Source organism: Olea europaea, unplaced genomic scaffold (genome assembly GCF_002742605.1).
Source record: "Olea europaea var. sylvestris unplaced genomic scaffold, O_europaea_v1 scaffold139, whole genome shotgun sequence".
Lineage (NCBI taxonomy): Eukaryota > Viridiplantae > Streptophyta > Magnoliopsida > Lamiales > Oleaceae > Olea > Olea europaea.
The window spans coordinates 303,633-317,074 of NW_019231420.1; positions in this window are offsets into that span (position 1 = coordinate 303,633).

A 13,442-nucleotide genomic window follows, 5' to 3' on the forward strand; every position below is an offset into this window, starting at 1 on the left:
CTTACGAGCGTGTGAGAGGATGTCAATCATTGTGACAAAAAAATTCTAGCAAAGTGACTTTTTCCATATGAATTTGGTTTAGGTCAGATAATTCCAAGTAAAAGTTTCCACTCCTAATAGCAAGTGATATTCATCATGTTCTCTAAGTTACAAATTCCATTGTACGAGACATTAACTTTAATAGTAGTTACATAGTACAGTCAAATATAAAGGAATGGAAATAAGAGTAGTGTGAATGTATTGAAATAAAATATAATTCAGACAATATAATTAAAAGGTTGAACTCCAACCTTAAGGGTCCCCCACCGCCCCTACCCTGGAGTATCGTGAGGGAGATAAATCACATGTTATGCCTCCAAGGGTACAGGGTGAAAGGCTGATTGTACACTTGTACTTACCCAAGAGACAAATCCATATTTCAGGATTCGAACCCTTGACGCAACAGCCTCAAGCAAAGCTGGATTTCTCCACCCTCCCCTTTTACCACTTGGAGATGTGCCCGGGGGCAATTCAGACGATATAATTAAATTACATTAAAGGTGGATGCCCAACATAAAACAAGATATTAAGTTAAGTGGTCTCCAGCAAAAAATTCGGTATGGGAAGCATACGTGTCGGCGGTGGAAATCAATGATTCCCTGCTTTCATGATTGAAAGAAGAGGTACAAGTCTTGATGCACAAAGTACCAAATGTATTAGACATTAAAGTCCGGTTTGGCGCAGGGTAGTCTGACTAACGTGAATTGCTCCATTAGAATTCATGACATTGTATCTAGGGGCAAATGTCCATATGCATGTTTCAAAACTCCGCCCGCAAAATAATTTGATAAAATACTAAATTATTATTGTTGATTATCAAAAATAAAGTTACTTTTAGATCTACTTACAGAAATTTTAATAAAATAATTGTGTTATATTTACTAAAATTTGAATCCAAGTACGATATAATTTGTTGGAATTTCAGTATAAGTAGTATACATGAATTCACTATGGCTCATCCATTTTCATTGGACTTAGGCTTGTGTGCCATCTCCCTCTTATGAGAGATTTCACTGGTTGGGGAGTTTGACGACGATAAATCATCATTGATACCTACATCATAATCTTGCACCTAATGTCATCGTTACTTTTTCTGTGACTAGTTGTTGCAAGTGAAAATACTTTTTCGATTGTGTTACGATTTTGTTTTCATATAAAATCTCACATACGGACCTAAACGGATGGGGACCATGGGTCAACCTTTCATGTTTTTCCCATCATTTGACTAATTCAAGGTAGACGCCTAAGTAATCCAACTGTATTTTCAAATGGCACCAACAATTACATTTATGATTGGATTACAAGTTAATTTTTTTGTTAGATACAAACGTGACAGATAAAACGGTCTTCATGCCCTAGTTCTTTTGTGGTCAATTGACGTGTATAGAATATCGAGTATGACAATCTCAAGGTTCGACTTTACTAGTAATTTTTTAGGCACTAGAGCTTTCGTAATGACTTGAAAATAAATGAAAGGAAACAAGAAATATATTGTTAAATTCTGTTCGTCCAAGGAAAAGTACCTGTAATATGCACAAGATTCCATCTCCCACGATACTCTCGAGTAGGTTCGTCTATTGACAATAGAGTTTGTTCTAAAATCCACTATTTGCAGATTCATCAACTTTGTTCATAACGTGTTCAAAGAAACAAAAATTACTAATATATTTCCATTACCTAGAGATTCAAGGACTGCTATTCTCCTTCATATCAGCAATTTCTGAAGTTGCATTCTGTGCAATTCTTCTCGTTGTCTGGATTTGGCGGACATATTCTTTAACTAGGACATTGAACTTCGGGGCGACCCTGTAGAAGAGACATTGAGACCAGCCATCCTTAGAGCACGTGCCTTGTGCTTTTTACCCTTTTGGAAGTGGAGAAAGCAATAAGAAAGAATAGTTGATCTCAGTATTGTTTTTCCACATAGTATTGGTCCTGTTGGCACATGCACAATCCAGAAAAATAAGAGAAGTGTTAGTTTCAACAAAAGTAACACTAACAGGTAAATATATTAGCACTTCGCATAAGGTCAAATCTCACTGCAGCCGGTATTTTCTTCAAAAGAATCCAGTGTAGGAATTACTTCTGAGTAATCAAATGAAAAATCAGGAATCAAGTGATAATTTAATAAATTCATTACGAAGATGAGAACGCTATTATGATACATCCTTGATGTCAGCACTTCGTTCAAGAAATCACAAATTTATAACCTATATCTTCACAACTCCTCTTAAGCCTTGAAAAAGAATCGGCTTTCACTTTTCATTCAGGTATCCACACTATGCTCATGTTTGGTGCAGATTCTTTATGCTCATTTTTTCTTTACAACTACACATTTCCCAATAAAATAATTTTGCACGTGTACCCATAACTTTTCCCAAGTATCCATACTATGCTCATGTTTGGTAGAGATTCATTAAACTCATTGACAACTACACATTCAACCAGTAAACTCATATACACTGATGACTAATTAAGATACGAGAGCAAAAAGCATTACATCCTAAATATATTGAGATCATAGTTTTTGTTTCTAGCCACTATCACAATAGATGCTGCCTTTCTTCATGATCTAAATTTAAAAGAAAAGGAAATCTTAGGATTATAAAGTACACTAAAAAGAAATACGATCCCCATCTCAAAGTATGCCTCGAAGGTTGTATCCCAAGCCAAAACCAAACAAAACCTAGAAAGTTTATGTGTCATGCAAAATCAAACCATCCCAATACACTTGCACCTCAATAAAATAGAGTACAAACAGAGAGTTCCCGAGCATCCCCCAATTCTTGGAGTTATGGGATGATCTTGGAAGTACAATGAAAAACAAACTTAGCAATTAAGATATATCAATAATGGCATAGTAGTTGCCATATCATACCCCCAATCCCTGTAGATCAAAATCCAATCTTTAAAAAACAGTGTATAACCATCACCTACCAATCAGTACACACAGAATTGTGTGACTATGAAAGCTTATCAACATTATGCTGAAGGAAAATCAATATTTTCCCCGTCATTCCTATCCTAGACCAGACTACACTGAGAAAAGTGCGCCAGAAAGCAGGGAATTACATCCCGGATCTTTTTAATGTTGAAGCTCAATGATTAATAAAGCACAAGTTCACGAGGCAAAAAGCAGGGAATTACATCCCGGATCTTTTTAATGTTGAAGCTCAATGATTAATAAAGCACAAGTTCACGAGGAAATATAGGCAAAATAAATATTGAAGAATTTTGCAATTTAGGAGTGTTTTTAATTTGAACCCCGTTTTCTTTTAGTTAAATAGTGTGATACATTTAGCTGTTGAAATTGGGGTACTTTTAAATTTGACCCAATCAAATGTTCAAAATTTCACTTAGACTTTGAAAATCTTAAATATTATCACATTGGCATCTTGTATAGTAAAAGACAAAGATATCTTTAAATGTATTATACAATTACAAAATAATGTATTGTTGAAAGGACTTTACTACCCTTTTAGTTAATAATTAAAAACCAAACACTTCCCCACTTATAAAACTTCAAAAAGAGCTTCCAACACAGAAAAAAACTCTCGTCTTTCATCTGCTTGACTTCAAAATCTCAAAAAACTTTCAAACGCTGAAGTTGGAAATTTTTTTCATATCAATTATTTCAAATTGGTAAATATATTTACGCATGTTTAATTTCGTTTTCAGTAAATTAGTATACGTTTAAATAGAGAAATTTTATTTCGACATTGTAATAGTTAGTATAATTTTTTTTTAACAGATCTTACCTATCAAAAATTTTTTTGAACAAATCTATAATTTTTTTTGTAGAACGTAGAAGAAAAAAATTCATACGCAAAATAGCCAAACTGTCGGCTGTTACAGTGACTGCCGGCTGTTAAATAGCCGACAGCCGGCTATTAACAGTCGGTTGTTTAACAGCTGGCTGTTGGCTATAACAGCCGACTGTTACAGCCCACAGTCGGCTGTTAAATAACTAAACAGTCGATTTTTGTACTTCTATTTTCACAAAAATCGATTGTTAAAGCTGTTAATTAATTAATTTTTGTTGGCACTGATTTTTTCTTATAATTAATAAATGAAGTTGATTAAATAAATAAACATATAAATTTTTTTGTTGTAAGTTATTAAAAAAAATATTTCCTCGTGCAAATATGATAATCTCCGTCTGTTATTTTGGTGATTTCAAATTGAATGAAAATAATCTGTGGGAATGGAGATGGACGAGTGACATATGTGGTTGTATTGCAATTCACATAACAGAAAGTACATCATACTCAGAAGTATACCACGATTTGCAAAATAAGTTGAATGTCGATCAATCTCAATATGATATGCAATGAGATATCTATTCAACGGTTACGGGGATTCATCCATTCCGATTCCACCGATATTCGTTACTAATGATGCTGAATCGAATTATTAATTAGAATTGAATCAAATGCATCGGACTCCGACTGTTCTTGGTGTGACTTTAGTTAAGAAGGATGTTGTCAAACGTGAACGCGAAGATTCAGATAGGGCGGATAATAATGACCGAGATTTTTGGGAGACAGTGGAGGTAGTTCTTGCGGATGATATGGTAAATTCATCCCGTATCGAACAAACTCTCAACAAATGAGTGATGATCTATTTGTTTGATTGTTTGTGATGAAATCCAATATATAATAACTAGTAAAAGTACAAATATAGTGAGAAACGAGAATTGGACGAAATTTCAATAAATGCAGTGAAAAATGAGAATTGGATGAATTGAAATTGAAACTGAATAAACTGTAAAAAAAAATGAATCAATATTGTATATTTTGGATAAGAGAGTTGAAACTTGATGGATAGAGAATTGAGAAATGAGAATTGAGTTTTGAGATAGAAAAATATTAGGGTTCATGAGATCTATTTATAGAAGTGGGGGAAGAAGAAAAAATAAATAAATAAATAAATTCAGTGACTATTTGGTCACTAAAAAGGGGAAAGTTACCAAAACGATCACTTTTTCAAAAAAATTGATCGTTTTGATTACTTATGGAGATGAGCCATGAGCTCGAGCGGTTCGTGGCTTGTTAAGTGACAAGCCACGAGGTTAGCCTACGGCGGCTCGCCTTCTGTGCGAGTTGAGTGAGCTTGGCTCGCCCAACACCCAGGCCCGCTCGATTTGCGCTCGGGCTCGTAAAATGACTAGCCCGATCCACCCATGAGCCTTGTTTTCACGAGCGAGCCAGCGAGTCACTCGGCCCAATTGTCATCCCTAGATTAATTGGATGCATAAATGTTATAAGAATGCCAACTATTCCTCCTTAAATGTGGTAATTAGTTGGTTAAAATTTCATAAATTGTTGAAATTCATACTAACCTTGATTAATGATCATATTCTCAATTAATTTGATGAAATTAAATAAGACGATTTGTGCAAAATTTTATTTGCACAAGAGTGTGACAAAATGTGGTTTTGTCCTAATATGGAAACATTTTATGAAGGATAAATGACGTCTATAGTTGACGGTGATGACGGAAATTTTTGGAAAATAATCGTAAAATTGATCTTATGCAAAATTATAATTGCAAAATGTGCTTTTGTCCAAACGTGAATAACGTAAACATATGCCTTATTATTCTATATGATATGATATTATCTTGTGAAAGTGACGGTGCAATTCTTGTAAATCAAGATGTTTGCTCTTATTCGTTGATGAATTTAACCTCAATCGTGAAACCAATTGAGTTGATTTATGCTCCAAAAACATTGTCGGTCTATGAGATGACCTTGATCAAATTGTGTGATCAAAATTAAATATTTGGATTGAAGGTCATTGTGACTTAACGACTACTATCTGAAAGTATCTAAACTTTCACGGGTATTATCAAAGTGATAGGTGAATGAACTATGAAAGAGTTGATAAACTCTAAGTTCAATTAAAATTCCAAATGTGGGGGTTAACATATTGATGAATTCTATGTTCGAATATAACCCGAAGTGTGGGGGTTAACATTAAATGCTTGTGAACTTATACGAAAAGTTCAAAGACTTGTGAATGCAACATTTCTATATTGCACATGTATTCCTAATTGGGGAATTGTGAGGGTAACTTATTTTAAAAAGTTACTCATACCTTCTAATCATAGAAAAATATCTATGAAGAAGAAAAGGTAGAAAATCCTTTACAAGGATAAAGTATACTAAGGCTAGGAGGATGAAATAGGTAAAAGCCGATCATTAAAATAATTCAATGATGAGAATCGAATACCTATATGTGATATCCACTAGTAAAAGTGATTGACTAATATAATGATTTGATAAAAATCTTTTAACCGTGTTTGAACATTAATAAAGCTTTAAATAAAGCTAATGAGAAGCATGGAGCTTCATAAAAGATTTCTTGGTGGTGACAAGTTGTATCTATTAAATGAAACGATCATTGGCTAGCTACATTTAAGAAAGATACTAAGTCACACATAATGGGAAGTCAAGACACTTGAGTCTTAGAAGTGACTTTGCAAGGAAATTATTAAAGATGGAATAATTTTCGTAGAGAATTTAGCATATACTTTAAACTAAAACCTCTAAATAAATACTTAGAGGCGTTTACTTCGAGTAGGATGGGGTTGAAACTCCTAAACTATAAAGGTTTACCAACGGAAGCAACCCCACCTGTCATTACTTAAAAGGTAATCCCCTCAATAGAGAGTTGGAGTTTCTCTCTTAAAAGTTTGTTGAAAAGGATGAGCGTAAGGTCATAAAAGCGCTAAGTGAAATTGAGGAACTTGAGAACACGTAATACTTGTGTGTGTGTGTCCTTACCAGTATTGTCACATGGAATAACTGGTTCAAAACTTTACGCTACATTTGATTCCGACTTTACTTTGTTTGGATTACAATATAGTTAGATTCAAATCGAAAGATATTTAATCCTTACGCATGAGTATTGTACACTTTGAATAAGAGAGTTTATTGAATTTTGAACAAGTGAGGGATTGATGGAAAATGTTGTTCAATAAATCAATAAACATGTGTCTGGAATTGAAGGAACAAAAGTAGAATACAAGTGAAAATCGGAGGCCAAAATTGAACCATGTGGTCGCATCGTTGGTATGCAAGGCCTACTTGCTTTGGAAGAACCTACGTGGTCACATATGTTTATTTTATGCGACCGCATAGAAGAAATATTTAGCCGTTGAGGGCAGTTTTAATTCAAATTTTGGCGGCTTTTTACTTCTTTTTTGCACCATTTCGTGTAGCAATGTTTCATGGCTATAAATTAGTGTTTGATGATCATCACAAAAACACTAAAATTATAGTGCAACATATGAATTATATTAAGTTCATTCCACAAGAAAGAAAAGTCATTTTCTTCTTCCATATTCATACATTCCCTATGTGTTCTTCACGTTTGGGTAGGAAACTATTTGTGCTTTTGTATTTTTTCTACAACAAGACTTGATTAATCCTACAAACCATTTGCAGCGAGACCCTTTAAGCACCAAAATTATATCTGAGAGGGGACAAATATTGTTTGAGGATAGCGAGATTAATTTCTTGTTTGCACCTTTATATTTTGTTTCGATCTCTACTCATTTCATCTACTTGATATTTTGTTTCTCGATTTCTTCTCCAAACCCCTTGATGTTGAAAATTTTCCAACTAATTTGTGGTTGTTGGAAGAAATGAAGAAGACATGATGATAGCTTTCAGATTGCAGGTCCTACAATTTAGTCAACATCAAAAAGTTTATAATTCAATTGTGAAGTTTGTCTCGCAAACATTTCATCCAACACTTCCAGTTAGGGCAACCGAGGAGCAAAGAATTAAAAGCTTATGTTAAATGCATCTGTCATTGCTAAAATGGTGGAGGTTGTAAGGATGTGGAGCTGGGGCCCTGATATGGAAATGGGGCTTCAATATGAAATGAAGGGGATAAAATGATAGGGTTATAGTTGCAATTAGTTCTCTATTTTTTTTTTTCTCTTTTTGTTTTATTTGAAAGGAGGGTAAAATTGTTAAAAATAGATGAAAAAGACCTTTGTGCAATAAAATGTGGAAATATGGGTGAAAATGCAAAAAAAAAAAAAAAAATGAAAGGTAGGGAAGTTTTGTATAATGATATTGAAAGATAGAGACGTTTTGTGCTATTTACCCTTATCTTAATTTACAACAAAAATAACTTTTTTTATATAAAAAAAGTTAACATACTCAAGAATAATCCGAAAGGAAAAGTTACTTGAAAATAACTTTTAATTTTGTTTACTCTTAGCCAAACGCGACGGTCTCTGCTATAGTTAAGACGATTCTAAATTAGATAAACTAAAAATAGTGGTGCCAACTCAAAATTGAATTTGATCATTTAAAAATTAAGTCGATCAAGAAAAATCGAATAATATGTAAATAAAAAAAAATTCTTATTTTTCAATTACACATTCTCCAAAAAATCACTATTCCAAAATACATTTTTAAAATAAAAATGGGCTCAAACAAACATTTATAGTAAGCTAATATTTTTTTTGAAAGAATTTTGAAATTTTTTTTTAAAATTTTCCTCGAAAAAATTTCGTCATTTTATTTTGAACTGCATCTAGAAAAAGGGTTGGAGGAAAGAAAGAGTAATAGATTGTTAAATCGTACATATTTTCATAGCTAAAAAACCCCCCCTATTTCTCGAATGTTTAATTTCAACTTCTTTTTCTCTTCGTATTTATTAACAAACCAAAAATATACAGCACTCATATGTTAGTTAATGTGAGATGTTGATTTAAGGAGACAATTGCAGTAAGTCCATTCTTTGTCAAGATGTGCATGTGAAAGGTTTCCTTTGCATGTCAAGTTGTACACCATTGTGTCTTTATCAGAGTAAAAATGTAATTAGTTGACTTGTAAAAGATATTTTATATGATTTTGAATAATAAATCGATTGAAATTGATGTTAAGAGAGTCAAGAGGAAATCATAATAGACGATGATTATGATACATTGTGCAAAATTTTGGAAATTGCTTTACAATTGTCTCATATTAGTTAAATTCCTATTGTTGGAGATAAGACTTTTCCGCTCCAAATATCTCGAACATATTTACATATATTTATAACTAGCTCTATTCAGAATTTCGTGCCTTGTTGAAATGTTCATCATCTTAGGTTAGTCAAGTGTTTCAAAAGAGCGAAGCACTCGAAGATTTCATTGCTCCTACAATTTAGATCTACTACAATATTTAGCCCCTGTTTGTTGCGCATTTTTGGAGAATGAAAATAAGATTCTTGATCGTTGGAGCACACTGCCCAAAGCCAATTGTGAGAGGCAAATAAAAAATGTCATGCCATGTGGGGCCCTTCAACGGCTTTATTTCTCTTGAAATTGGAAGGGAAATGTGGACCAAACAGGGGCTTAATCGTACACGATAATAATCTATGCTATAGTCGTCTGTAGCCAACCACTTTACATCATGTAAACAAGACAAGTTTTCTTCCTCTTGTGGCTAAAGTTTCAAGCAATTGTCTTCCACGGTACTGATGAATTTTTGCATAAGTTTTGTGATCCTTGGATTTTTTTCCAATATTTATTATATATATTTTGATTTAACTCGAACTCAGGTATCAAGTTGGCCGACTATCAAAAAATACCATGTGCACAAAGCTTAGACCAATCCAACCCTACCCAACCCATTAAATAATTTCATTATCAATCAACTTAGGACATACAACTTCTTTTTCTTTCTTAATTCGTGTTCCCTCTATATCAAGAAAATTGCATGAATGAATAATTTTTTTATTCAAACTGATCCCTATACAAACAAAACCATTACATCGAAAAAAAAAGGGAAAAAGAAAACTATTGCCATTTACAGCGAACAAATATTTTCAGGGCTGCCAAAGGCCATTCCCAACACGACACACTAACCTGTTTAGAGAAAGAGAAAATTGTGCTATTAGTCCCTCACTTATTATTTGAATATCGAGTTGATCATTATTAGTTAAATACGAACAAGTTCATTTCAATCTTTTATTATAGTATAACAATCAGTCCTCAACAGTTGAAATCATTTAAATTTATGTCAATTCATCGTATGACTCTTTGTGTTCAACCTTATGAAATTAAGAGTCTGTTCGGTAGTGATTATAAGAATTGATTTTTTGATTATTAGAGATAAAAAGTGGGTCCTACTCGTGAGTGAAGAAATAAAAATGATAATCGAAATGGTGAAATAACGGTTAAAAAATTAATTTTTTTGGAATAAAAATTACTACCAAATGGGACTTAAGTCTTACTTTTCATCTTGGATTGTTGCTTGAACATTTAAAATGAGGCAAAGTAAACTCTTTTTTGTCACGTATCGATTTAATGAATATTTGGATAGTTATTCCATAAAATATGGTTAGACATGGACGGTGGAAGAAAAATGGTGTGAATTACTATGGATATGATGAACTTGCATTAAAAGTAATAAATTTTAAGGACATAATTTTCTTTTTATTGGTACAACTCTCTTCTAGCTCTACTTTCAAAAATTTAAGAGAGAACCGTTTAGTCCCTCTTTGATTTAGATATGATCGAATTGAGTAGATTTTAATATTAGTTGATGAAGTATGTTATTGTAAAATATGTATCTCATAAAATGTATAATTAAAATTAATTATTAATTCTGACTTAGATTTTATTCAATGGTCGTAATTGAACAAAATAGAGACTTAAATCAGTCTCTAATAACAAAAATGTCCAAATCTCTCTTAAATCATCATGTGACTCTCATATAAGCGCACCTTACTTCAAATTTTTAGGAACATGTCCAAGTTGAAACTTGCTTCATAAGTTTGGACATGCCTGATATTTAATAGTTTCTACTGTTAAAAACTGATTATATAATTATAATGAATTGAAGGTCGATAATTGTACAATTGAAATCAAATATTAACAACAAATTTCTTAATTTTGAACTTTGGAGATCAACTTGCTACTCGAACAATACGTTGAAGGCAATTGTGGAATTTTCCTTTCTCAAATAGAAAGTGTAAAATTTGTCAAAGAGTCAATCATACTGCTGCGACTAATATGATATTCGATCAAGTTGTTCATTTCTAAAGATTGATAAACTAATTTGCTATTCTACCAATATGTTAAGTCCATGTTTGGTTTACTTAAAAATCAATTTTTTAATAGATTATATATATATACATATTATAAAGTTGATAAAAAGTTATGAATTCAATGAAATGTATAAAATGAATTGACAAAAAATTGAGTTTTAAAAAATGAAGAACAAACATAGTGCTAAGACTAATATTGCATTTTATTATTATTATTATTTTTTTTTGCCTTTCTCAAAGTAAAACTAGTGTTTTGAAAATCGGCATTGACCCGAAAGTAAAACTAGTGTTTTGAATATCGGCATTGACCCGAAAAACAAATAAAAGTACTTTTGCGATGTAGGATGAATAAATAAAAATAAATTTCGGAGGTGAACCTGCCAACTCTAATGTTATTTTCAAAGGTTTTAAAGTTTTCATTCTTTACATGTAATTTGGATTGAATTTCAAATTTAATACCTATTCGACTCTTATAACCTTGATTTATATGTGGCAGGATCTATAAATAAAAATCGGAGTTGAAGTGAACTTGCCAACTCTAATGTTATTTTTAAATTTTTTTAAATTTTTATTTTTTTACATATAATTAAACCGAATTTCAAATTTAATACCTATTGGATTCTTGTAAATTATTATAGCCTCGATCGAAACTGGCTAGTCGAGTGTCAATCATCCCATTATGACTTGAACAAAATTCGACCGACGGTGTTAACATCTTGACCCAGCACTGTCGTGCATCACAGCATTGTACCTCACTGGAAGGACCCATTTTTATTCTCTTCATAGGAACCATCGCCCTCTTCTGATGGTCAAAATGGCAATCAAATTTCAATTTACCTGAAAACTGTGGGCATCTATAGAATCGCACACGTTTTTCCTGTGTCTTTCCGCCACCTCTTGCCTTATTTTAGTGCGTCCGTCTCTCTGCTTCTGTACCATCTTCTGTTTCTTTCTCCCTTTGGCTTCTTGCTTTTAGCTTCTTCCATTCATTCGTAGCAAAAAATTTTCTGATTATTGTTTTCATTCAATAATTTGAGAAGAAATGGCACTGAAACTTTGCTTTCCACCCCACAAGATGCCTTCCTTCCCCGATGCTCGTATCAGATCTCACAGGGTTTTCATGGCTTCAACTATTCATTCTCCTTCTATGTAAGTTTTGATATTATTTTTACTATGCAGGGTCAGGGGAGTAGTTTTATGGGTTTGAATGATAAAAAATCGGAATTTTTTGTGTGGTTTTTATGAAATAGATTGGTGCCACTGAATGTCATTTTCCTTTAATTCTTTTTTATTTTTTGTGTTTTTCTTCCAAAAAAAAAAATGAAGTGGGTTCAATCAAGATTGGATTTTTTACTTCTTGTTTCTAATATTTTGATCTGGGTTTCTGCTACTTTTATGTTTATTGACATTTCAAGAATTAAAGTTCCTTATTTTGGACTAAATTCAATGAGAAAACTGTATTTCAAATATACATTTTTAATAATTTCTAAATTTCTTACCTCTGTCATTAAATTATATATATAAAAAAATGAATGTTTGCATGTACTTCTGCTTGTTAAACTAATTTGGGGATTGGATTAATGATTCAATTTTGGACACTCTTTTAAGTAATTGTTTTGATTATTTGATCAATTCTGGGGGCGGTGGGGTGAGGTGGGATTTTGTGTCATGCATATGTCATTTTATGTTTGTGGAGTTGGCCTAGATTCCCCTCTAGATAGATCTCAATGTACTATTTGGTTTATTTAAAATGAACTAAGTCATTTGTACATGTTTGTTGACACTTTGGGTTATCCGACCTCACCACTCCTCTCACTTGAGATCGGGTCCCATGTGGAGGTTATGACGTGGGGTCCGAGAGGAGGAGGTGGGTCCGAGTAAACCAAAGTATCAACAAACAAGTACAAGTAGCATGACCCATTTAAAATATATTTCTGATCCTTTATTGAAGAATATGTTTTGGTATCCACAATTAGGTTTGACTGTTGTTTTATTATAATCTCCTTATATTTTGTGTTTTGTGTGTTGAGGTGGTAAACCGATTGTGGTTTCAGCTACAATGTGGATTCTTTTGATGTAACTGAAATTTGTTTGCAGCAGATAATGCATGTCTGATACACAATATCGTCTAATTTTGGACTTGAACATGCTAAATTGTTTATCCGAATGCAATACTATCTGATAAAGTCTACCTTCCAAACATGTCAATAAACGAAAGAAAATCAGATGGAGAACTAGAAGCTTATGCCTTTTTAAATTGATCAAAGGAAGAGCTCGAAATTTTAACTACTTTTGCTGTTCTATATAATTGAATGATTACCAGACTTCCCCAACTTACACCTTTCT